This window comes from Chiroxiphia lanceolata, chromosome 16 (assembly GCF_009829145.1).
Source record: "Chiroxiphia lanceolata isolate bChiLan1 chromosome 16, bChiLan1.pri, whole genome shotgun sequence".
In the NCBI taxonomy this organism is placed as follows: domain Eukaryota; kingdom Metazoa; phylum Chordata; class Aves; order Passeriformes; family Pipridae; genus Chiroxiphia; species Chiroxiphia lanceolata.
Window position 1 is genome coordinate 10,068,083 of NC_045652.1, and position 25,088 is coordinate 10,093,170.

Sequence of the window (25,088 nt, forward strand, 5' to 3'; positions counted from 1 at the left end):
TCTGAAACTGGTGTGCTGCTTTCCTCTCCTGTAATTGGGCTGTCCATGAATTGTCAGATACAGAGAGAGCAAGTGAGAGATTAGTTATTACTGGAAGAAGATGACTCAAAGCATTTCAGCAGCAGACAATGAAAGCTCTGTTTCATAATGGCAGTAGAATAAAGTTGCTTTTAAGGCTCCAATCTGTTTCAAATATGATGTATGAAATGTTCTTTTGTGGTGTGGAAACCTATTCAGAGAGAAGAATTCACACTCACAGGAGCTTTTAATCAGCTCAGTGTGGGTGCATTTCACATTTAAGAGGTTCAAGAGAGCACATGTGAAACAATGGGTGTCTTGCATGTGATTTGTCGTTGGCTTGGATGTGTTGGGGTCCCCGTGGCCCCGTGTGCAGCTGCTCCAGGCTCACTTTGTGCTGTGGGTCAAATGGCAGTGCTACCTGGGATCTCTCTTAAAGGAGGGCTCAAGGTGTGGCAACGCAGGAAAAAAAATAATCTGTGAAATTGTTTACTTAGAATTTCATCTCTCGACTGTGGCCTTTTCATTTTCTCTCACTGAGCGTTGCCTTTCCCCGAGAGCTCAGAGAGCAGCGCTGAGGAAGCACCATTTGTGTCAGCCATGTAGCACTCCCTCTCTGCTTTCAGACTTCTCCCTCCCCTGTTATCAACTCATGCTTTACTCTGAGAAATCTTTTATTTCTTTCAATTACCCCTCAGAAAACACACGACATAGGAGTGTAGGGGGGTGTAAATTGGGCCTGGGCCACAGGGGCTGTGGGAGGAAACAGGTGGGGGCCCTCAGCTCATCAGGGAGCTCTTGGTGCCTCATCCCACCTGTGCCCCAGGGAAAGCAGCAGCCAAGAGGGATCCTGCTGGGTGATCCCTGTGGAGGAGAAGAGAAAGGATTAAGAGGTGGCTGACAGGCACCATTACGTGCTGCCCCTGCCCTTCTCCAAGGGGCTGGGAGCGACCAAGTGGAATCCACTGCAAAAACAAGGGAACTTGAGGCAAGGAAGCAGGAGAGGTGGCAGAGGCGAAGCTGAGCCTGGTGGAACGGGAAGAAAGAAGCTGCCCCTAAGGTTTGTTTCATTGTTTGTTTTTTTTTGTTTCTCCTCAAAAACTGAGGTTTATGTTAATTGTCGAGATATTGAGTGAACTTCATGCAGCCCAGACTGTTCTGCTGACCACAGGGAGCAGCTTGGCAAATGTTTTTAGCTGTGGTAACTTACTCTGATGGCTGGGTCTTGCATAGCCAGGACTCTGAGGACATGGAAGCTTGTTAAGGGACATTTTGATGTTAGAAAATGCTTTGTTTGCTTGTTTGTTGGTTTTCTTTTTTCCTTTGGTAATGTTTTTCCCTCTTACTCTGCTGGAGCACTACATGTGGTTAATGTGTTCTGGGCAAATCTTTCTTGAGTGAGCCATAAAACTTGTCCTGACTTTGTCTAGCCCTGGAGGATCCTATCATGCTGCTTGTAAGAAATGAAGTGGCAAAGTTTGCTGTGTCTGTGCTTCTAAGGGAGAAGCAATAAGGAGTGTGGGTCCTTCTCCCCTGTCCCCTATTTCAGTAGTGTGGTCTGCTGGACTGACCAGGGCAGGAGCAGTTTATTTCTCATTGTTTTCAGCAATGCAAACCTCGTTAGTGCTTTGTACAAACACTTATCTTAACATTTAATCTGTGCTGACTGGATTTCTTGGAAGAAAACTGTGACTGTCCCAGAAAGCAGCCATCATAACGAAGCTTGTTTCCAATCCACCTGATTCTTGTGCTTCTGAACGTGTTATAGATGTGCTGTATTTGGAGGTGATATTAGCTTTGGTTTGTAAAATTCATGTGCTCCACACCCTGATACCAGGCTTCACTTGCTGCCTGCAGCCTGATTTTATTTTTTTGGGGAAAGGATGCTTATCCAGGCTCTAAGATGCTGTTGGGATTGTACCTTAATCAATCAGTCACTGCTCACCCTCAGTGAGCCCACCTGAACTGTTACAGTACCAGCTGTACCAAAGGAGCTTTCTCGGTCTGATATCTTGGAAAGGGCAGACCTTTGCAGGCTCAGTGTTTCTCTCGATACTAGCACATTAATTACTGTCTCTCCTTTCCTTGCTGCTGTTTGTAAGAAATTGGCATTAAAGAATCTATTCTGCTTATTCAGCAAGAGTTCTCATCAGTAGCAATTCATAAACCACTCTAGAGTGGGTCAGTATTGCTTCACCATCCCTTGAAGCAATACTAAGCGGCACAGAACTTTTAATTGAGGTCTGGTGGTGTCACTGAAATGTTGTTTCTCTGTGTAATAGCTGCCCCTAGTCCTTTCTGTAATAATAAAAAAACATAGCAATTTTCAAGTAGAGAAAGACTCATATTAAAATTTTGTGAATTATCTGCATGTGTTGTTGTAAAGGCTGTTTTTTAACATCTCATGCAGTAAACCATGCTATCCATTAATATTTTAGCTTGAGCATGTGATGGAACTACCCCCTGTCTCTGTGAGATTGTGTGGAGGGCTGGGGGTCAGGACTTCAGAGTTCCTTGTCTAACTCTGTGAGTGATACAAACTCCCCACTATGAAGGAAGGGGGGGGAAAGGTTTTGTTATTTTTGATACTTAGGGGTGTGGTTGTGAAAAAAAGTAGCTCTCAGTTAAAATAATCCTCTTACCTTTCTTGTTTCGATGCTGCAGTCTGGGTGGTCCAAACTCAATTTTGTTGGCATTTAATGAGTCTGGAGAAACTTTTCTGAGGCAGTGTCCAAAATTCTGTGATCTCCCATAGCCCCTTTATCCTCTTCTCCCTTTCACTGTATATGGTTGGGAACAACTAGCAGAGAGTAAATGTATGGACATGCAGAGATACCCAGGAGGTGGCACAGTGACAACAAGAAAAGTGAGACGTGTCAGAAGAATTTGCCTTGCAGGCTGTATCTGGTTTCCAGATGTGGAGCTAGATGCACCCTGTGTGAGATGTGTTGCTTTTGTTTTAGCCTTTGGAAATTTCTGAAGAGAAAATAGTATTTTTTTTAAGTATAGTGTATAAGCTCTTGGAGGAAGTGTTGGGATTCTGGCTTTTTAGAAGGCAGTTTCTGCATTTTGCTCATGTGGTTTGTAACTGCAGTGGTTTTTTTCTGCAGTCAAGAATGCTTGGGGAAGTGTCTGAATGATAACTTGGTAAAGGATTTACCTGCATCTCTATGAAAATAGCTCATTTTTAGTACCCTCTTAACTTGATTTTGAATGTTGCCCAGAATCAAGGTTCTCCTCTAAGGAAGCACACCTTCCTCTTGTGGTGGCACTTGCAGTTCAGGTTGGCTATTTCTGGGGTGTCAGCTGGCACACAGCTACACTCACAGAATCCCACAGTCCTGTTTCAGGATTATGTGGCATTCAGATGAACTTGAACATTCCCAGTGGAGCCAATCTGACAATAAGCAACTTAAACCAGCCCAGTTGCCAAGATGTGGTTCTTAATTGCTGAGTGTAGCTATAGATACTAAATAGAAAACCTTCAGGACATTATGTCCTGCTCGTGAGAGGTCCTTAAATGACTGTGGTGGGGCAACAATTTAATCCTAAACCTGTGAATTGAGTACAGTCTGGCACAAAAATTGTCATGCAGACTAATCCAGTCTTCTACAGTTCTGACAGTTCCCTTCTTTCAGCAAAACATCTTAATAGGCCTGTCAAAATATGCATTGTGGTCATTTGTATTCTGGAAATGAATCTAAAACTGAAGACATTAAACAGACTGAAATAGTGGGAACCCTTTCTCTGACCTTCTACTGCCTGGTTTTGATCTGGTTATTTGGGAAGGACTCAAACTTCCTGAGCCTTTCACAACCTTTCAAGCAAATAAACATTAGTTTGGGGTGAGATGATGACTTGCTTGTCTCTGCCTTGGCTGTTTCACTGAGCTGGTGTGCTGCGAACGAGGTAACAATTGAAAAGGCAGAAATGCCTGTTTCCCTCTTTTTGTGACAGATGTGATGCTGTAGAGCTGTGAGATGGTTCAGCACCGATACAAATTCTGTGTTCAGCTCTCAGAACAGGCTGTCAGTCAGGCAAGGAGAGTTATCTAGTAAGACAAGTTTAGCTTTCCTTCAGGTGTATTTCTTTGGAGTTATGTGTACTATGGGATTCATCAGTTCTTTTCTGCGACCTGAATGAAGTTCTTAAAATGGTGCTTTGCTGTAGGAATAGTTACCCACAAGGGTGCTCAGCTTTGTTTGTAGCACTCTCCTGAAAATCCCCCCAGAAGGAGATCTCTGCTTTGGTAATTGTTTCTAACCCTGGACGTGCCCTCTTTGTGAAATAAGTTCGTAGTTTGATGCAATAGTTCTTCAGTGGGGCTGATTTAATGTCAGTTTAACTTAATTCAGTGTCTAAACCCCCACTTCTTGAAAGGAAGATTTATTTTAGAAAACTTTTTGGAACTTTTTAGGCTGTTGCTGAATAAGACTGGATACTTGGTTAGCCTGTGCTTGTGTGTTTGTTGCAGCATGATAAGCAATGCTTGAGAAGAGGATTTTCACCATTTTTTAGTCCTGTTTTTGTAAAATAAGAGAACCACAGATTTCAAGGGATTTGTTAAGGAGCAACTCACAACTTAGTGGCATATTCCAGGAAGACAAAGGACTGATGCATTTCCTTTGCAACAAGACACATTGCCTTCAACTTCCCAGTGTTTCTCTTACTTAAATAAATGTCCTTCCTGTGTAAATAATGTGTTGCTCTTCAGCTGGGGTTGGTTTCACTACCCAGGAACTCTATGCAGACACGGAAAAGAAAAGCTGCCTCTTTTACCTTTAGCAGAATTCTTCCCATTTAATTTATCTGTGTTAGTTTAGCACTTTTGAGGTATCACACTTCTCTTGGAGCAAAAGACAACACAAACACACGAGTTAATTGCCTTGGTTGCAAAATTTTTCTCCCCGTGTTTGCAAATTTGGTAAACAATTATATTTTGCCTGAATCAATGGTAGGAACTGCACACTCAGTTATGATTCACCTCTCTATATGCTTTTAATGTTATTCAAACCAGCAGGGATGAATGCTGTCAGTTGAGGTGGTAGATTACTGAACATGAATCAGTGATAAAAATGTGCAAATGGCCCTGACATCAGTGGTGTAGCTGAAATATTTTTTCATGATTGCTCTTAGGGATTTGCAGTATCTGTTCCCACCATCTTTAATAGGTAGCTGTTCATGAATCAAACAAAATTTCAGTCAAGAAGCAGCGTGCCAGTGGGAGGAAGTGTATGAACATAAATTACATAATTATTATTCCGCTTGCTTTTATGCATTTAATCACAAAAGAGCAGAGGCCTGAAGATACAAAATAAACCTTAAAGGCATCATAATCTTAAACAACAGTAGCAACACACCAACATGTGCTCTGTAAAATAGAAAAAAACGTGTAAAAGAGTGATCTGGACACTTTAATTTATTTCCTCTTTCGTGATCGTTAGGCAGTAACATTAGATTGGTGTACCTTGTTTGCTTGCTAAGTCAACAATTCTTGTAGCAAAAGCTGCAGAGAACTGGAAACTTATTGAGAAAGGGAGATATGTGGATGGTACCTCCTCCTATTAGAGGAGAAAAAAAGGAGGAGTATTTATCTATATTTTCTTGCAGCAACTATCACTGTGTGATAGATATCACCTGATGCAGTGATGTCTGCCTGCATTTGCAGAGGGCCTGAAACAATAGACCTGAGGGGAAAAGTGCTTCATCTTTAGTGGCTGGTTGCTGACACTAAAGTTGGTTATGGATTTTTTTTGGGTGTCAGCATTGTGAACTCTGTCCCTGTTTATGAAAGGAGAGCAAGAGTCATGCAGTGGATTCTTGTCATAAAGAGATAGAATGTCTTTTGTAGTTAGTTAATAATCAAACTGAAATTCATTCTTCTTGCCTGTGAAAGGATAGCTCTAATATTTTTACTTTTTAGGTACATTTCAAATATTAACCTTCCTTAAAGCCAGGTACAGAGAGAAGAACAGATGTTTAGCACTTTATTGTGTCCATAGGTGTATCTTGTGGAGATTAGAAGCAGTATAAGTCTAGAGACACTGGCCTAGGCAAGGACATATTTTGGCTTTTGTAATGTCACAGTTTGTATCCCATTGGCTTTTTGCCCTTTCAGCAGTGATTTTGCCTGTTTATCCATTTTTCCCTGGGCTGAACCACCTCGGTGTCTGTAAACTACAGCACATCTGGTTTGCCCCGACTGTGAGATCCCTGAGCCACCTCCAGACTCACAAACAGCATAAAGTTCTCAAACAGATGATCTGCCCAACCTGGGGGAGGGTAGAGCTCATCAGGGAGGGCAAAACAACGGGGCAATTTGGCCACGGTGCTTTCAGGACGAAGGTGGCTTTGCACAGCCAGGGCTTCTCTGTGCTGTGAGGATGCAGGTGCAGGACATACATGGGATGTGAATAAAGCTGGCTGAGGAATGGACCTCGCCAGAAAATGACCCAGGAATCTTAGTTTGGTTGGTTTAATTCTGTGTACACCCCAAACAAAGAGGCCATAATGGGAAAACCATTTTATCAACGTACTGTGTCAATGATATGGAGATTAAGGGCAGCTGAATTCCAGCACAAGCACAAACTGTTGGACAGAGTGCTCCTATACAATTTAATCCTTTAATCCACGCAGTAAATAAATGTTTTTGATCTGAAACACAATCACTTTGATTACAGCAGCAGAGGGGAATATGTTTTAGTCTGCTGTGTTGTGGAGGCTAAATAGGAAAAAGACTGATGGGGGTTTGACAGATTAAGCCTTATAAATATACTGTCTTCCTGTCCTTTAGCCAAAGTAATCTTTGGATAAGGGCACTGTTATTAGTGGAATATGCCACGGCTCAGTTTCTTGCCATTGATCTCTCAGTATGATCAGTGTTATTTCAGAAGAGTTTTGTTATTGCTGTGAGATAATTTGGTGTTTAACTGAAGCTCCACTCTCTAAACTGCTCCGTGAACATCCATGTGGTCACTTTAGGTCGTGGTCCTGCACATTCCAGCCTTGTCTCAGTCAGGCTTCAGATGTGGTATCACACCACCACCATATCCTGTGGGAAGCCAGAGTTCACCCCCTCCACGTGTTTCTGGTACACAAGGTAAAAACAGGTCAAAATGTCAGCAGAAAGTGATGAGAAATACAGAGCCACCACCATCAAAGCATTTCACTGGTTCATTCAAATTTTATGAAATTATTTCAATAGAATGGCTGTTCTTTTTTAACCAGTTTTTAAAAAAATTTTGATTATATTTTTATTTCAAACAAGTTTTTCATATTGAAAATTTTATTTTCAAAGTTTAAAAATAGTCAAAATCCATTAATTTATTTACTTTTCTATTAGTTCAACCAGAAACATAGTGAATTGCAACTTTTTTGGCGGGGTGCAGTTGGGATGTTCTCAACTTCACAAACACTCTATTTCATGCCAATTTAATGCCCGACCTTGTATTTATTTTTTAAAATGTTAAACAAGTAGAAAAGTTGTTGTTTCTTCCTGGGCTATTGTTGACTTATATTAGCTGATCTGCAGCTGGTATTTTAAGAACCTCTTGTTCTTACTACATGACACTGGCCTATGTTATGCTTTGGGGCTGCATTGCCTTGGGGGTCCCCAATTAATTAATGTAATTGTGACCCTGTTACAGTGCTGGGGGAGCAGATCACTGTGATTAAAGGTAATGAGTTATTTTGAGAAAATGAATTTGTGTTAGGTAAAAAATAAAGGGCATTTTTGGACCGAGATGTGTTGAACAAAGAATTTTGAAAGATCTGTCAAAAAAAAAGCCTTGCACATATTGAGCTTTAAGTAACCAACCAGTATTGACCGAGTTAGTTGTGTTCTTATGCTTTATGGAGGTGTTTGTGGGGTAGAATGCTAGAAATGAGGGAAGTTGGGATGTTTCATTCTAAGCTGCTCTGTGCTGGTTGTTAATTACTGATGGTGACACTGTCCAGGGTTCTGTGCCAGAGCTGCCTCCCCCCGGGTGCCATCCAGGCCTGGAGCTGTGTCCAGGGATGGGACTGGTGGTTTAAAAGGGAAGGAGAACTTAAGCAGGATGGATTATAACAATCTAGTTAAATTAATTGAGATCTAAATGGGGCAGGCCTTTGAACATCTCCTGAGTAAATATTGGCAGGAGTTAGGGAGGGCTGAGTTTAGTTTGTCCTTCAGAACTTCCTCTTGGCATCTCTCTTTTGTGTTTGCAGTGTGGCTCCTTGAGAACTTTTGTTTATTACTCTTTATTAATTACAGTGGTACAGTTCAGAAGTCTCATGTTTACTCTTGATTTGTTTTAGTCTATTTTATTAGAAGGGCTGTTGGACCTCTTAAAACACATTTTATTGTCTAATGTCTGTGCCTGGTTTCTTTCTGTCTTGGTTTTGCATCCCAAGCCTGTTGTCCTTTTCCAAAGTTGGAAAACATTGTCCCAAATCACACATGGATCCAGCTTTGGTGGCCTTTGGGAGTTTATTTAAATTCTAAGTTGTTTGTAATATCCTTTCTCCTGAAATGTGGTAGAGCACATTATTTCCATTTATTTTTCTTTAAAGAAAAAAAAAAGAAAAGGTTGTGGATCCAATTTAATTTTTAATATAATAAATTGTACTTTGATGTTTGCATTATCCACCCATTGTGATGTTTCAAATAGATATTTTTAAATGTAGAGCTTAAAATTTTTGTGAAGGAACTGTCATTTTCTATATTTACATGCTGCCCACCACAGCGGGGTATTTATTCATCTGAGCTTTCCCAATGTAAAGTGATGAGGCATTTTCCTCAGAAATCCAGAGGGGCTTTTTAGTACAATTTTTTTTTTTTTAAATGTAATATTCTAAATCTGATTTTCCACCCTACAAGCTATAAATCATACCTGTTTACAGATATGTATAGAATTCTGTGGACTAATGATTTGAAAGTGCTATCACACGAAAACAATGGTGTCTCACAATACTTGACTCCCCCAGGAAATTGCAGAGCTATCTCAGTGCTCAGGAGGTTTAAAACTGTCAGTGCTTGGTAAAGATGAGTAATAGCAATCCTAGGTGTTCTCAGCCTTGAGTTTTAAAATTGTTTTCAACTCTCAATGCAAATGTCCCTTTCAAGGTGAGAAATGTCACACCAGAAAGGCTGAAAAGTTTCCAGGCAATTACGCTGGTGAATAAGTGTGTATGGATTCTTGAGAACTTCTAAATAAGCTCTTTTAAAGTAAATAATAACAGTGAAAAAGACAAGAGCCTCTTGTAATTTATATATGGGTTGACTGGACTTGAGAAAATAAGGTATTGAGTAGGTCTGTAAGGCTATTTACTGAGTGTTGAAATCTAAAAACCATTTATCAGTGCTGCACTAAGGCTGCCCCTACAGACCCAGCTCCACAAAGGCTGTCAGGTTTTATGTAATGACATGATCTAGGCTCAGTCAGTGACATTCAAAGCCCCAGATCTCATTTTAAATTGCAAACCAATATTAATAGGCAGTAGACCATCCACGGATTATCTCTTGTTAATTTGACAGAATATATGAGCAGCAAACGTGGCTTCAGTTTTTTCTCACCTCCAGCTCTCTCTACTCTAGACAACATCAAGTCTTCCACAATAATATTTCTCATGTTCATATTATGCCAGGAATTTGACTGCCTGTTCAACAGATGGAAAAAGGCTGCTTTTGTCTTTTTCTGGCAATTTTAGGAGGTTGAAGGACAGACACAGAAAGTGTTACTACTGTAATTGCTATTGAGAAAATAAAGGTTAATATTTCAGAGGAGAGAGAGGACTTTTTCTAATGTATGTGGTGATTTTCATGATTTTCTGTTGATATATGATGATTGTTTGATGGGCACTCAAATGGCAACATGTTCATGTTCAGCACAATTAGGATTTAATTGCCCTGTCGCCCCTGTATCACACCTGAAAGCAAGAAGAATTTTGGTCAGTTATTACATGACAAGTCTTTGTGAAACAGTTGGCTTCTGTGAGTGGGATTAGACCTTCCCACGGTCTGGGGAGCACCTGAGCTTTGTCTTTGGTGCAAACAGAGCAATTCTGGCTCTGTCTGGAATCACTCAGTAGTGTGGGATTTATCTTCATCTTTGTGATTCTTCCCCTCAGCCTTTCTACTCCTGTTCTTGGTCTCCTGTTGGATCAAGTGAAAAGGCTTATCTTGGATTTGCCACTGCAGAAGCTCTGCTTCTCTGCAGTTTTTACATTTGATGCACCAACTCAGCTGGCTGGGAATGTACAAATTGCTGGGAATGTGTCAGGAGACTGTGGAATGAGTGTGGCAAAGCCTCCATTCCCTCCCTGATAACTTGGTGCCTCCTTGACCACGAAGCAGAGCACGCACAGGATGATGTGCTGATGCTGCAGGAAGGAGGCTTCAGAGCAGCACAGCCACCTGAGGAGAGACTGAACCTGTAATGATGGAAAGGGCTAAACTGTGCCCAGGCTCTTTCCCATTGTGGCCAGGATTCCTGAGTCCACTGCTCTGTTTGGCTGCACTGCTGGCCTGGAGCAGCTTTGAGTTTCTGTAAATTGGTCCCACAATGAGTTGTGAGCACACAGGTCTTCTGAGATGAAGACAGGTTTTCAAAAAAGCACCTGTGAGAAACCTTGTATGTGAGAAAATAAACATGCTTCCTTGAAACTCTTATCTGTAGGCACTTTGAAAAATGAGTTTTTAGTACTTGTTTAGCAAATTCCCTTATGCAAAGGAGAATTTTTATTACTTATATAATTATTATTATTTAATGTGCATTTGAATTTTAAATAACACATTTCCAATGAAATACATAAACTTGATTACAATTATGTTTCCCATCATTATCCTTTAAGGGAATACTACATAGTGTGCCTGAAGAAACCTGAAGGCCCTCTTAGTAAACTGGCAGTCATGTCTCAGAATGAAAGAGGGTATATTTAGATGCCATACTAAAGGCAGAAATAAATCTGATGTCATTTGGTATCAGGCTACGTGGAAAGAGTAAATTTTTTTTTAACATTGTGACTCTCTGAAGCATAAAAAGTAAAAGCTGAAAATATAAATTTAAAGCAGCTTCTCTTGGGGCAAAAAGAGGCGAAGAAGGATTAAAGCAGGTAAAGGAAGTACATAAATGGATACCTGGAGGAAAGTAATTCTGTGAATCATGTAGTACAGACAACTTTCAAAGACATGAGGCTCTACAACTATTTTTATCTTCTGCTTTATTTCTGTGATCTGGAAAATTGCTCACACACATGTATAACATGGAAGCAATTCCATTGCTTTCAGTGAGTTAGGAACAAATGGGGCAGCCATATGGGAATATGTTTTCCAGCTCAGAGCTATCAGAGTCTCACTCTTCATGCCTGTTCAAAGCACCCACTGAAGTCAGTGGGAATTTGGGCCAGTTGGAGGTTTCATCTGGAGCTCATTTGGAGCAGTCTCATAGCAGAGCTTGTGTTTCCTTTCAGGATGTAAGTCATAGAAAAAAAGCAAAAAGCAGGCATCACTTCACCCCTTCACACAGCCCATTCAAGACAAAACACATTCTGGTTCCTGCTCATGGAGACAAACCTCAGGCACATCACTGCTTACCCTGGAGGGACTTACCCTCCCAACTCTGTAAGTCTTCAGCTGATTAGAGGCCTTGTTGAGACAGCTATGGATTATGGCCAGGCAAACCTCATGCTAATGACAGTGATATCTGCTGAGGGCAGCCTGAATCTCTTCTTGACAGTTTAAATTTGGGCTTCCTGACCCGTGGTGAGTGTCCTGAATGGGGTTTAGAAACTTCTTGTCCTGTATCCTCCCTGCCTGTGGTGAGACACTTCAGTGTCCTGTGTTTAAAACTAACCACCCTCCACTCTTTCCCCAATCTGGCCTGGGAAGGACAAGCCCTGGGTAAGCCTGGCATGGTGAGGTAGTTTGAAACAACGGGCCAAGTATGGCCACTTGCTAAATTATTTATAGAACAGTTGAAAGGAGTGAATACATTGGTGTCTGAGTATCCCTGCCCTAGTCCTGAAAATTGCAATTGTGATTTCAGTTACCACTCTTACCTTTCAGGGTCAATGCTGTGCATAAAGCTTCAAACTATTTCCATTATAACTTATCAACAGAACAAGATTTTTTTCTTGTAAACTCCTCCTTTTTGGATGTAGGAAGCAAAAGAGTTTGAAAATAGTTCTTCCTGAAGGATTAATTTTTCATTATATACTGATACACACTTGAAAACCAGCACCTATCATGCAAACATGATTCCTTATCTACTGATTAGGTAGAGTCATTGAGCTGAAAGCCCATTGTACACTCCTCCCATGAATAGATCAGCCTCATGCATCTCTGAAGCAGTCCATTGATATGGACCTATTTAGATTTTTATCACTTTCACCTATGTATAACCATTTCATTCTAATTGACCTGGATTAGTTTCTCCATGTCTCCCTCATTAAAGCATAGAGCACCTGGGCTAATGGGTTTTGTTTCTATCAAGATATAATGAGGACTGGCATATCTGCATATTCTCCAAGCACCAAGAACAGAGACAAATACTCCATTTTATTACCATCTGACAGAGACATAATGATTGCTGAGAAACTCATTACCATCATATTATGCAATGATTTAACTTGAAAACCTTGCTGTGCTGCAGCCTGGCAGCTCTTGGAATTGCATGGGTTTGTGTTTGAATGGTGTGAGCTGAGCTGATTCCTTTCTCCCCATGTGCTGTACACAGACTATTTGCTTTGCAGATTTCTGACTGATTTGGAGCGTATTTCATCACTGTGCAGTGTAATTAAGGAATATCACTGCAAGGTGATGACACTACAGGTAGTGCAGGAAGCTACTACAAAAGGCAGAATTTCAGAAATATTTTTCTTTCTCTCTTAGCACTCCCTCATTTGCACATCCCCAGAACACTGTGGTTTATAGGTAAGGCATCCTGGTGCCTCCTCTTTCGAGGCAGCTGGTGAGAGAGTTCTTGCATCTCTTGGTCAGCTTTTCCCCGGCTTTGCAGATATAGACAGGTACTTACAGATAAAAGCTTTTCAACTGTAATTTGTGTCTTCGCTCTCTGTGCCACTTGCCTCTTCCAAATGGTTCTGCTGAGCTGATTTCTTCAGAGCTGAGTTTAGTGCAGAAGACCATGACAGAAAATGTCACTGAGCACAGTTTATCATTTGAACACAAAAGCCCTCAGTAATGCAAAATAACACGGTTCATCTGGCAAATGCTGGCTGCAGTCTCTCTGCTTCCGTGCCAGACAGGGGAGGGGGATCTGCTGATAATTTGTCTCTATCACCTGAGATAGGAGGTCCTTAAATATACTAAATATCTATATGGCAGGCAAGAATGCCAGTTCTAACCCCTTCCAGCCTGTTTGACAAATTGACCTCAAGGTTTAACACTTCACTGTATTTGAAGGGGAGGGTGCAACGTTTCCATTTCTCCTTCCAATGAGTAGAACTGGCTGCAGAAATGAGGGGCTGGCGGGGCTTTGCCTGATGCCCCCCAGGACAAGGTTGGCCCTCCTGGCTGCCAGGGCACTGCTGACTCATATTCAACTAGATGGAAAGCTCTCTCCATATTCAGTGTTTGATCATGTGAGTAATTCAGCTGTGTTGTGTCACAGATTTGTGAACACAGTATTTCACCTGGGAGAGCTGCTATCGGTTTATAGAGCAGGTTTCCCAGTTGGAAAATGAACCATATGGTGCATATGTCAAACCCAGAGAAGAGGAGGTAAGCCTCTCAATACATAGATTTAACAGATTGACTCTTAATTAAAATCAGATGGTGCCTACCATTAATCAGGACACCCAAGCAGTCTATTTATAGTTGCCTTGATCTTGGGTGTAAAGGTGTCATATGAACAAATTTCTCCAATAACCTGAAATAAGTGGAGTTTCACTGACGTGAATGGATGTTGAACATGACCCTTTGACTCTCCTGGGGGAATGCTTTTGAGTGGAAATGAGAACTTCTCTGGACAAGCCATCTGTCTGCTACTTGTGTGGTCTAAGGTTGTCATTCTTGGAGGAAGACAACACAGAGAGCAGCAGGGAGTGAGGAAGAGTTGTGTGTGATAGAACTTGTTTCTAGAGTGCAAAAAGGGTGAGGTCTCTTAATTTCCCCACCTCCTTGCTGCTTCCATGTAGCTCCTTGCTCTCCACCATGCATTCAGCTTCCAGAAGCTAACAAGGCATTTCAGTCTGTTGTAAAAAGCTCATTTGCTCTTGGAAATATAAAAGATTATTTTACAAAAATACTGGTCTATATACATCAAAGAGATCTAAAAGTCCTTGGTGATCTACAGATACCATCAGCCTTCAACTGAGAGGCTTTGTTTTATTTTCCACATACATTTAAGTTTGCCCCAACTGGCTCTTCTTCAAAGTGGCTCAAAAGCATTCGGCAATATTGTGTCACCCCCACAAAAGCTGGCCCGCTCTTCTCACCCAGTGTGTAGCATCAAGTTGAGATTTCCTTATCACTGACATAAGCAATGGAAAATTTCTAATGCAACTTAAGAGGAAAAGGGAAAAGTACACTCCTCAGGAAGAGTCTGGGGATAACAGTTACTAGCCAGGTTTGGCACTGGGGCTGTGAAAAGACTTTCTGCAGATCACAGCATTTTTTTTCTTTCCTGTAGCTTTATCTGTGCCTTGGCAAAGGCAATCCCTCTTCCCACGTTGTATATCTGTGTGTACAGAGCGCATAAGAAAGTGCCATGGTAGTTTGTGAATAATGAGAAGGAAAACAGAGTTGTACAGAGAACTTTGGAGCTCAAATGCTTGCCCGTCTTGTGTTATTCTTGTGCACAGAATTTTGTTGACTGTATTGACTAGAAGGAAAGCACAGTGAGGTATTGAGCTGATTACTGATGTTGTAGAGGATTGTTTTCCTTAAGTAAGTACAAGGATATCGATAGCTAAACTGTACCATGTGTTTACTTTGGGTAAACATTTTGCTGTAATTCAATTTATGAGAGGGATCTTTCTCTTAAAAGCATTGGACAGGTCTGCATACTAATGGGAGATTGTGTTCTTCAGTTCTACATATTGGAGAGGCTGAAAACCAGTCATTTAGGTCCAGGAGAAGCTTGTTTACTGCGTAATTATGAAATACAAAAGGTAGCACCCAAAATGACAAGAGTTGTGTTCATTCTTGGGTTTGTTGGGTTGGGAGATTAGTATGTTATAATGTTGCAAAAAAGAATAAATAAATCCGTATGATAGAGAAAACCAGTAAAAATAAATATAGCTGTGCAAACCTCAGAAGGATGAGAATTGCTGTTTCCCAAGCACAGGTTTATGTCTACAATGTATCAAAAGGAGTCTGTTGATTTTGTTGGGGTATTTTTGTTTCTTTGTTGTTTTTTTTTTTTTTCCTCCTTGAACCGTAAGCAAAGCAGGAGGTTTGTAGTGACCAATATTTGTAGTGGCAATGGGATATGGAAGAAACCAATTTGTGATTATCCTGTAAGAATAAATTCTGGGGGAAATCCTTTTACACCTGAAAGCATTCAATCCATATTCCAGAGTTTGGTGATTCTTTCCACTCTTATACACAGTTTAACTGTTTAATATGAATTCTTACCTCAGTGGCTGTGTCCACACAGCTCAGGGAAGCCCTAACACTAGGTCTTTACACTCCAGATCAGTATTAGGAAAAGTTTCTTCACTAAAAGGGTGGTCAGGCATTGGACTAGGCTGCCCAGGGAAGCGGTGGAATCACCATCCCTGCAAGTGTCCAAAAGGCACGTGGATGTGACACTTGGGGAGGTGGGTTTGTAGTGACCATGGTGGTGCTGGGGTAATGGTCAAACTCGATGGTCTTGGAGCCGTTTTCCAACCTAAATGATTCCATGAGGCTGTAGATACAGTTTTCAGAGAGGCAGCTGCAGCCTTTTGGATGTGCTGAGCTGGGAGGGACCTCGTGGTTGTGTCCCACCTGTCCCAGTGGCTCCTGGACAGCCCTTGGGCATCAGCTGGTGAGTGCCCTGGGCAGTGACTCCCTGTGGGTACCAGCACAGAGCCAGACACAGATCCTGCTGTGCTGATTTCCCTTTTAAATGGCACACTGGAGCAGAACAGCTTCCTTTTATTGCCTGAGTTTTCATTGTCTTTTAATTTAGGAGAGTTTCAGTTTGCTCTAGAGGTATGTTTTATAAGTCAGTCAGAAACTGTGTTCATGAATCTGATAAAGCAAAGGCCTGTGCTTGCTGTGAAATATGAGCCTGATTCACAGCCCTCTTGTGCTCTTGGAAGTATTTCCATTGATTGCAGCAGGTTTGAATCTATTATTATTTCTGTGAAAATTCTGTAATAAATGAAGCTACTTTAGGTCATTGGGAATGAAGGATAGCAGCTGGAGGTGGAGTGTTATTACTGTGGTGCCAATAAGCTCCAACTGTATTAAGGCTGTAACAAGGTGTCCGTGAGAAATAGTTCTTTTTGTGAGGGAAAGATGATTTTACAGTTCCATATGAATTTTTTTTGGCTTTTCGCTCCTGATCTGTCCTGGTTTCTCTTAAGTTCCTGACTTTTTGTTCTTTTTTCCTTCCATTGGTGTTCTGTTCACCCAAGGAGCCAGCAGCTCAGTAGATATCTTGCTGGATTCCAAAGTTTAGCCTCTGGTGGGTTGACCCTGGCTGGATTCCAGGTGCCCAACAAAGCTGCCCTATCACTCCCCTCCTTAGCTGGACAGTGGACAGAAAACAAAATGAACAGTTAGTGGGTCAGGACAAGGACAGGGAGAAATCACTCAACAAATTACTGTCACAGGCAAAACAGACTTGACTTGGGGAAATAAGTTTAATTACCAAGATTTCGGGAGTCACATGATTTAAACCAGCTTGTTCTCACTTGCTTTTCCTCTCCCTTCTCTTCTCTATGTGAGGAGGGCCAAGCTGAAAAATTATATTCTGCTCTGTTTAATCACAGCATGTGGTACAGCAGGTAATGCTGCTGCTGCTGCTGTCAGTGTGCCTTGGCTCTGAAACAATAAAATCAACTCAAAAGGGCAGCAAGAACTGTTCAGTCTTGGACCTCTTCAATCTTCATCTTCTCTGTTGAGACAGGTGCCAATTAATGCCAGGAACAGTGAATGGATTTGATGATGTGGAGACTTCCAAATGAGGAACATGAATAAAACTGCTGGCTCAGAGACATTCCAGGGTGTCCATTTGGCATTGTTACTGCCTGGGATTTGGGTCAGAGAAAATCTCTGTGTCTTTGCTAGCCTTCATGTTGTCTTGATCATCAAAATAGGTACTTTCACCTCCAAATCTAAGAAATAATGGCAAAATAAAATGTTGGGCATCCAGCTGTAAGCTGTAGCCAGTTTCCTCAAAAAAGGGCTGATTTTTCTGGGGTTTTTGAGGGTGTTATTTTTTTATTTTATTTTTTTTTAATATAAATGGCGTTGTGCTTTGTACAAATGGGCTTTATTTTTTCTTTTTCTTCAGAAAAACACCTTTAAATTTCCAGTTGTTTATGTTTTTAAATGCAGGGTGCATTCAGGTCATATTTTTGCTTTCCTTTCCTTAGGCATATTTTTAGGTCTTTGATAATATACAAAATGGTCAGGCAAATTAGAAACAATATGAATGTTATCACTATTTTAACTCTGTCAAAAACAAAACATGAAGTTTTCCAGGCACTAAATTATCTTTCATTATGATCTTTATAATTACTTTGAATATTATAAGAGTATACAACATCCTAGCTAAATGTCCAGTGTATTTACATATTATGTTCTGAGTTTTCTAAAGTAACTGGGCAACAAACTGGAGTGTTTTGCTTGGGTTATATCATGTCAATTCTGGAAACACTGTAGACAGGTTGGAATTAAAGAAACCCTTATATTATTATATTATTTATAGGCGTCATTCCATTGATGCTCCTGGAATTTAAAGTAATTTTCCTCGCCCCATCTATATTCTTTCCATTGCTGCCTTGTGTTTGCTGCAGCTGCATAAAGCCCCAAAAAGCTCTGGCAGGTGGTTTCATTTCTTTTAAAATCATCAAAGATGCACGAGTTCAGATAAAGCTATTTTCTAAATTGTTTCAATTTGACGGGTTCGTGTCCAAATGGGATCCTCTGAAATCTGCACCATGACCTCTGGAAATATTTGAATTTGAAATTTGAAGGGAATGGAGAGCAACTGTACAGCACTTAATATTGCTTTTGCTAAATAACAGAAAATTGTGAGAAATCAGCAAAAAACTTGCCCTGTCTCCTTGGTCCAGTTCTGTGCAGGCTGTTTCCTGCAGTGTGCATTCCCTTCTCTACTGGGATTGGAAAACTTGGTATTTTGCTTCCTGTCTGGTTTGCACAGTTGGAGAAATTAACCTTAAAATATCAATTAAGATGAGAAACGCTCTTTCCCTCACATACACCCATGGAGATTCCTGATGGCCATTTGGACAAAGCCCAAGCTCTTGTAGTGGTTGCCCGTGGTGAAAGTCCAACCGGTTTTGTGCAGAACAGACCTGGGGGCGTGGATGGAACATGTTTGCATGGATCCAATCACAGTATCAAAGCCTCATTAGCTCTGCTCAGGCCTTGGTTGGAAGCTGGTCTTTCATTTGCACAGACCCCTAGAAGTGTGACACCAGAGCTCACAGACTGCAGAGAGGCTGTGACCACCACAATAATTCTTGCTCTTGTGACACAGGAGGAGCTTTGCTGCCCACCCAGCTGCATGTACTGCACCCAGCCCTCCACACACACAGAAACAAAGCTCATCTGTCTCCTCCAGCTTCAAGTTTTTTGCTGAGCCTAATTAAAAATTATCCTTATGATATAGTGCCTTCCTTCTTGTCATTGTTTTCCAACCCTGAATTCATCCTATGTTTTGCACCATTCAGGAACCTGCATATTTGAGAGTAACTTTCAGGGAGTAACTGTTCTTCACTGAGTCAGTGGGGGAACAGTCAGGGCCAGGGGTTTTGCCTCAGAGCAGGCATTTCTGGAACGATGCCATTAATTGTCTGAATGATAGTAGTGCAGTTTCAATGCACTTTGAGCCAGCACAAGCAGATGTTACTGCCAAGACCAGCAGCTCAACCCTCGCTGTGCCCCTGGCTACTTCTTCCCATTCCAGAATTGCCCTCTTTGGTGAACTACATTGTTTTCATTCAGATAAGTTCCCTGATCCACTTCCCCACATGGCCACACAGATACTTGTCAGCGTGGATGAAGGAGTGGAGCTGGGAACAAACAAGCTGGAACCTGAGGGGAGGGCAGGACTGCCTCTTCTGGTGCTTGTCCCAGCTTAAGCAGCATGTGAAACTACTGCCTCACATAAAGTAATGTTATTTTATATCCTGCTCCTTTAGTTCTTTACAGGGTTCCCACTTCAAAGTGCCTTTGCTGTAATACCTGGTCAGAAGAGCTGCAGTGAGAGAAGATTTGTTATGTGTTGAAGGTGGGCTCAGTTAATTAGAGTTTCAAAAAAAAGGATTGGATCTTTTTCGCTCAAGTCAAGAAGTCTAGAGTTTATTACATGAACAGAGTGAGGGAATGGTTCTGGAGGCATTTTAAAAACCCATCACCTGAAGGCATGGATTGTCCTGGACTATTGGCTTTCTTTCCCCAGCAGGTTTATTGGCTGGTCAACCCCCGACTCTCTAGCAGCAGTGAAAATTTAAGTAGACTCTGAGTTGTTTTATGATATACATTGCTGTTTTGTCTCTGGCTTTGGATTTGAGCAGCAGAGGAAGGTGGTCTCAGGCCACCTCAGCTACCTGTCTTAGCTGAACATGCTGTGGAGTGCTGAACCACCATCTGCTCCCAGTGCTGGGATCCTGCCAGCTGGAGAGGTGTGGGGATACTGGGACAGAGGGAGTGCCCTGCCCCACAAGCTCATGTTTCAAGGGGCGACTTTTTGGTTTGTCTCATGCCTGTTGCATGGTTGGCTCTGTGAAGGGACTTGCTCATTCTTATGCAGGGCCATCTTTACTCAGTCTCACTGGTGTCACTGCAACTCAGTTTTAAGTGGCCAATTTTTTAAAAGCTGCTACAGTCTTTAGGCTCCTAATGACTCCTAAAACATGAAGTGAATTCCTAGTCACTGTGACCGAAACAAAAATAAAAGAGGGCTCGGTGCTTTCTCTACTGTGTGTTTTCCTTGCCTTTTCATGGGTGAATTATTATAAAGGAAGCTATGTATCCCTGGAGACATTCATTATTGTAATGATAACTGGAAAGGGCTTCCTGTTGAGGAAATAATAAGTGTGTCCTGGTTTGAATGAACTCCAAGAGAGAAAACTCTCTCCTTCTGCCTGTCCCAGCACGGTGCCCCTCTGCAGGGGCCCTGATGATTTCCACATGGAACACAAGGGAGAAGCTGCTTCTCACAGCACCCACCCCCGGCTGTGTTCAGGTCTCCAAATGGGAACCCACATGGGAGGTAATAGAGCTGGGAAATGCATTTGCCTCCCTCCAGGCCCCATCTGCTGCCACCTCTCAGGAGGTAACCCTGCCAATGGGTACAATAGCACAGCAATGGGGAAAGCACAGTGAGATGTTATCCATTTGCTGCGGGAAGGCTCGTGGCTGCTCTGGGAGGAGAATGGCTCTCAAGGGAGAATCTGTGAATTTGAGAGGCAGAGCTTCTAGAAAAGCAACCACTCCACTGCTGCTCTGTATTCAGGACCATTTGGGTGGTTCCTCTTACTTTTTTGGTAACTTCCACAGCGTCAATCAGCCTGGCCCTCAGTCCTGAGTCACCTGTGTAAGGCTGTAAATGGGGAATGCTGGTAGACAGGGCTGGAAGGATAACCATGGGAAAACTGTTTGGTGATGTCTTCCTCCTTTCTATGCACATCTGCTTCTGGGCACTTTTTGGACAATTAGGGTCACTTACTGAGGAGTATTTCCCCAGGGCTGGCATGGGGTATTTAGATTTTGTCTTAAGTAAGCTGGGGAAATCTATCAATTCCAGCAGGGAGAGCAGAGAATCATGTATGGCTAAATGGGAAAAAAAAATAAATTACAATAATTAAAGGAAATCACTGACCTTGGATTAAATATTGTTGTCAGCTGCTCAGAGCATGAAGCTTTGCATAGCTGTGGGGTGATTATGCAGATCAAATGCACAACCAACCAGAAAATAGGAATTCTGTTTTGTAAAAAGCTGGAATTGTGCAACAGTACCACGACAGCGTCTCTGCACCCGGGGTGGCTGGGGAAGGGCTCCTTCAGTGTGTATTAGTAAGCTACACACACAGAGGCCAATCAAAATTCTCCTTAGTTCAAAATCCTTTTATTCTAGATAAAAAATTTCATGGTTAATCATTATCATCTTGTTCCCTTGCTAGGTAATTAGTATTGCATTGTTGCTTTATGCCTTTCCCTATGTTCCCTTCATGTTAGAGAAGTTTAATTGACATTAAAAGAAGAGGAAATTAAAGGGATTTTAATCAGTTGGTCTGTCCTATCTGTTTTAAAAAGAAAAGCTGGAGTAATAGAAAAATAGGCTGGTGTCTATGCTCTCTTATCATCCATTTTGCTGTTCATTACTGAATTGATGAGAATGTCTGCTTTGCATATTTAATCACATAACTGCTAAAATACCACTGGGGTTTCTTCATGTTAGTGGTTCTCTAGGCAGCATTATAGGTGGTCAATAGGCTTTTGCCTAAATATTATCTCATTTATTTCAGTTTTTGCTCAGAAAAAAACACTGTGAGATGAAAAATGGGCACTTACTGCAGTTTTCTCAGAACACCCGTTGATACATGCAGCAAGACTTCACCTCATAAAGACCTAAGTAAGAAAGTAATTTTCTTATCTGTGAGAACCCTTTAAATGTGCACTTTAATGTAAAGGTTTGCTTGTAGCTTTTTCCTTAAAGATTTTCCAAATCAGGGCTTTGGTGCAGTAAGCTTGCAGAATCTACAAATGTCCAATGTCTTAGTTTTAAAATGATTAGTAAACTTACACTGAAGGCAGTAGTAAGAAGGAACTAGTGGGTCACAAAGACCAATATTTGGACTATATTAATATTCAAATCCTGAGAATTTTTTTAAAGACTCTAAATAACAATCCCTCTCAGGAATTCGGCTCCAGAAATAAAATGAGTTTAATGTACTTTAATGACCAGGATGAAAAGAAAAAAAAAAATTGGTCTCATTTTTGTTAAGCAAAGGTGTTGAAGAACTGTTGTTGTTAGTCAGTGTTTCTTATACTGAAGATCAAATATGAATTTTAAATACAGGGTTTATTAGGGTCTCTTCTTTTCTGGAATTTGCAACAATAAAGAAAATCAGAGAACATTCTTTAAGTAGCCCTGGAGAAATTTGTTAGAAGAATAGAACTTCTGCAATTTATTGTGTGCTGTTCAGAAGTGAACTCAAACATGCCTCTACTAGGCATTTAATACAGAGCAAATTGTCAGGGCCTTCAGGTTGCACACACTGGAATAAGCAGGAGGGCTCCCACTGATTTCAGTGTGCTTGGAGTCAGGCAGTGAAAATAAGATCCTGGCAGTTCTCCAGTCCAAGCTGATGGCAAAACTCCCATTGCCTCACTAAGGACAGGATCTTATATGAGGTTTTGCTAAGACTTCATTCCCACAAAGCTTTTATCCTCAAAATAAAGAAAAACGGGAGATGTATCTCACTGGGCCCCTGCTATTGCTATTTAGGTGGAAAGAACTTAAATGCCACAGTCAGGTCTGGCTTTAGCTCCCTGGCTGGTGATGGGAGGTGGCCTTCAGGAGCTTTATTGGTCATTATTAGGAGATGGAGCCTTTCATGAGGAGGTGTTTACAAGTTCTGACTGTATAGAATCTGCAAAGTGACACATTGGTGAGAACATGCTGTGTAAATGATGGATATGGAGAGGAAGGATCCTTGCTTATATCCTCTTACTGGCTGTGCTCATTCTCCTGCGTCTCAAAATCATGGAGGGGGGCAGATGTGTTCTGAATCCTAAGAAACAGTGTTACTATTTCATATTTTGTTCCTTTCTGTTCTTGGCATGGGATAGCAAGTTGGACAAATTGCTTATAAACTCTAGACCCTCCCTAGGATTTATCAGATCAGAGCTAAGCTTTGCTGGGTCTCAGAGCTGCTGACATGTTTCCATGCACCCCTGAACACCAGTGACTCTTCTGTCTGTGGTGAAGGTATTAGAGAGAAGATTCTGGCCTCTTCTGTAAAAGCTCTTAAAATGGAACCTTTGCATAGTGTCCATTTTGATTTGTTGCCCACAGACCAACGTTGGAGATGATTTGAGAAGTGACAAAAAATAAGTAGCAGGTTTTCTTCTCCCAAAATTTTGAGACTTGCTTTCCAAATATGATACCTGAGCTTTTTCCAATTCCATTGAAAGAAACACTGACTACTTTGCTTTGATTTTAATAAAGCATGGTTTGGTTCCTCTGTCTACATGTTAGTAATTATGAGAATAATCATGCATGGCTGTAATAACTCCTGTGCTTAATTTTCACCCTGGTTAAAGGCAGAAGGAAGTTATCAAATAAAAAATGGAAATGGTTCGTTCCTAGATATGAAATCCTGTTCTTGCATGTAAAATGTTGGCTGTTAGAGTAGATGAAATGCAGTTCTCTTCTGGGAGGCCTTTAGCTATTGTGTAGCTAAAAAAAAAAAAAGAGTATTTTCAATATAATATAAGTTCCTCTCAGATTATATTTTGGGTGTCTTTCGGAGAAGGCTTCTGTGGTTTTTTCGAGAGACATCATCTGCTTGAAAATCACAAACCTCTGGGAACATCTGTGCCTTCCTGTTACAAGACTATCTGTGTCTTTAAATGAAAGAAAGCAAGGACAAGTGCAGTGTGGTTTTCTGGGGGTGGGATAAGGCTTAAGCTGTAACACTGAAAAGAGAAAACGTATTTCTGCAACTTTCTTTTCTGAAGCCTTAAATTTGGGAGATTCTTAGACTGATTTAATTTCTGGATCTCTTGATAAATAGCTGCCTTGGTATGGGAAAGAATGGAGGTAATTTAAAAATGTTTTCTTTGTCATATGATAAAATTGCTGCAGTAAAAAAGATGTTGTCTAAGCTGACAAAACATGCTTCCACATGATCCATTTGCCTTTGTAGGACTGCTTTTAAAAGGCTCTTCGAGATTTGGAGGGGGAAAACCCCTTCAGTTTTCATTCAATAAGGCCATCACTAGAATACAGATGTGTAGAAGCATTCCTGAAGCTTTTTCCTGTTCCTTTTCTTTCTGAGTGACTGCAGTCTCTTAGAGGAACATGGACACTGCCATCAGCAAGGGACAAAGAGAGAGCTGTGCTGCTTTTCAGCAAGTGGACAAATAGAATAACTTGGAAAGGAATAACTTGAGCCAAAAAGAGACTCAAACCCATGGACCTTTTGGTTAATGAACTATCTCCATCCTGTACTAGTCCCCCTAACAATTCCTGAACAGAGTTATTTCCTGGCCATGGCATTAAAGGACATTACACATCTCCAGTCTTCTCTTTCTCTCTCTTGGTTCTGCACTTGATAACTGGAAAGCTGCAAACTGACAAAAGTCCCAATGGATTCATAGCAGTTGAGCAGCTCCCTGCAGGCCTTGCAGGGTGTCCTGGTGTGGAGGCTGGAATGATGAGCAGTTTGGGCTGATGGCTGGGTCTGTGGTCACTGCTGGAGTGCATGAGAAAATCTGTAGGGTCTCTTGCTGGACCTCAGGTGTGATTTCCCTGTGGAGAGGCTCACTCTCTGAAGCTCTAGTGCTTTAATCTTAAGTTCTCTTTATTTACTCTGGCATAGGAGCCTTATAACAAAGACCTCATGTACCAATTTATTTTAATGAATTAGACCTAGAACACTGGCCTATGCTGTGCTAAAGCCATCACACTGCATGGCACAGCTTCATCTGCCCCTTCACAGCACTTCACCAACATAGACAGGCAGTGAGACAAAGGCAGTTGTTTGTGCCAGTACAGGTTTTTGGAGCCTGTGCAGTTTCTGGCAATGCTGGTATGATTACGTGGCCTTTGGTAGGGAATGAGACTCAAGAGGACCAGGTTGTCCAGTAATCCCTGGTGCTGGGATGCTCTTTGCAATGGGCCACGAGGGGGAGGTAGATGCTGCTTTATCATCCC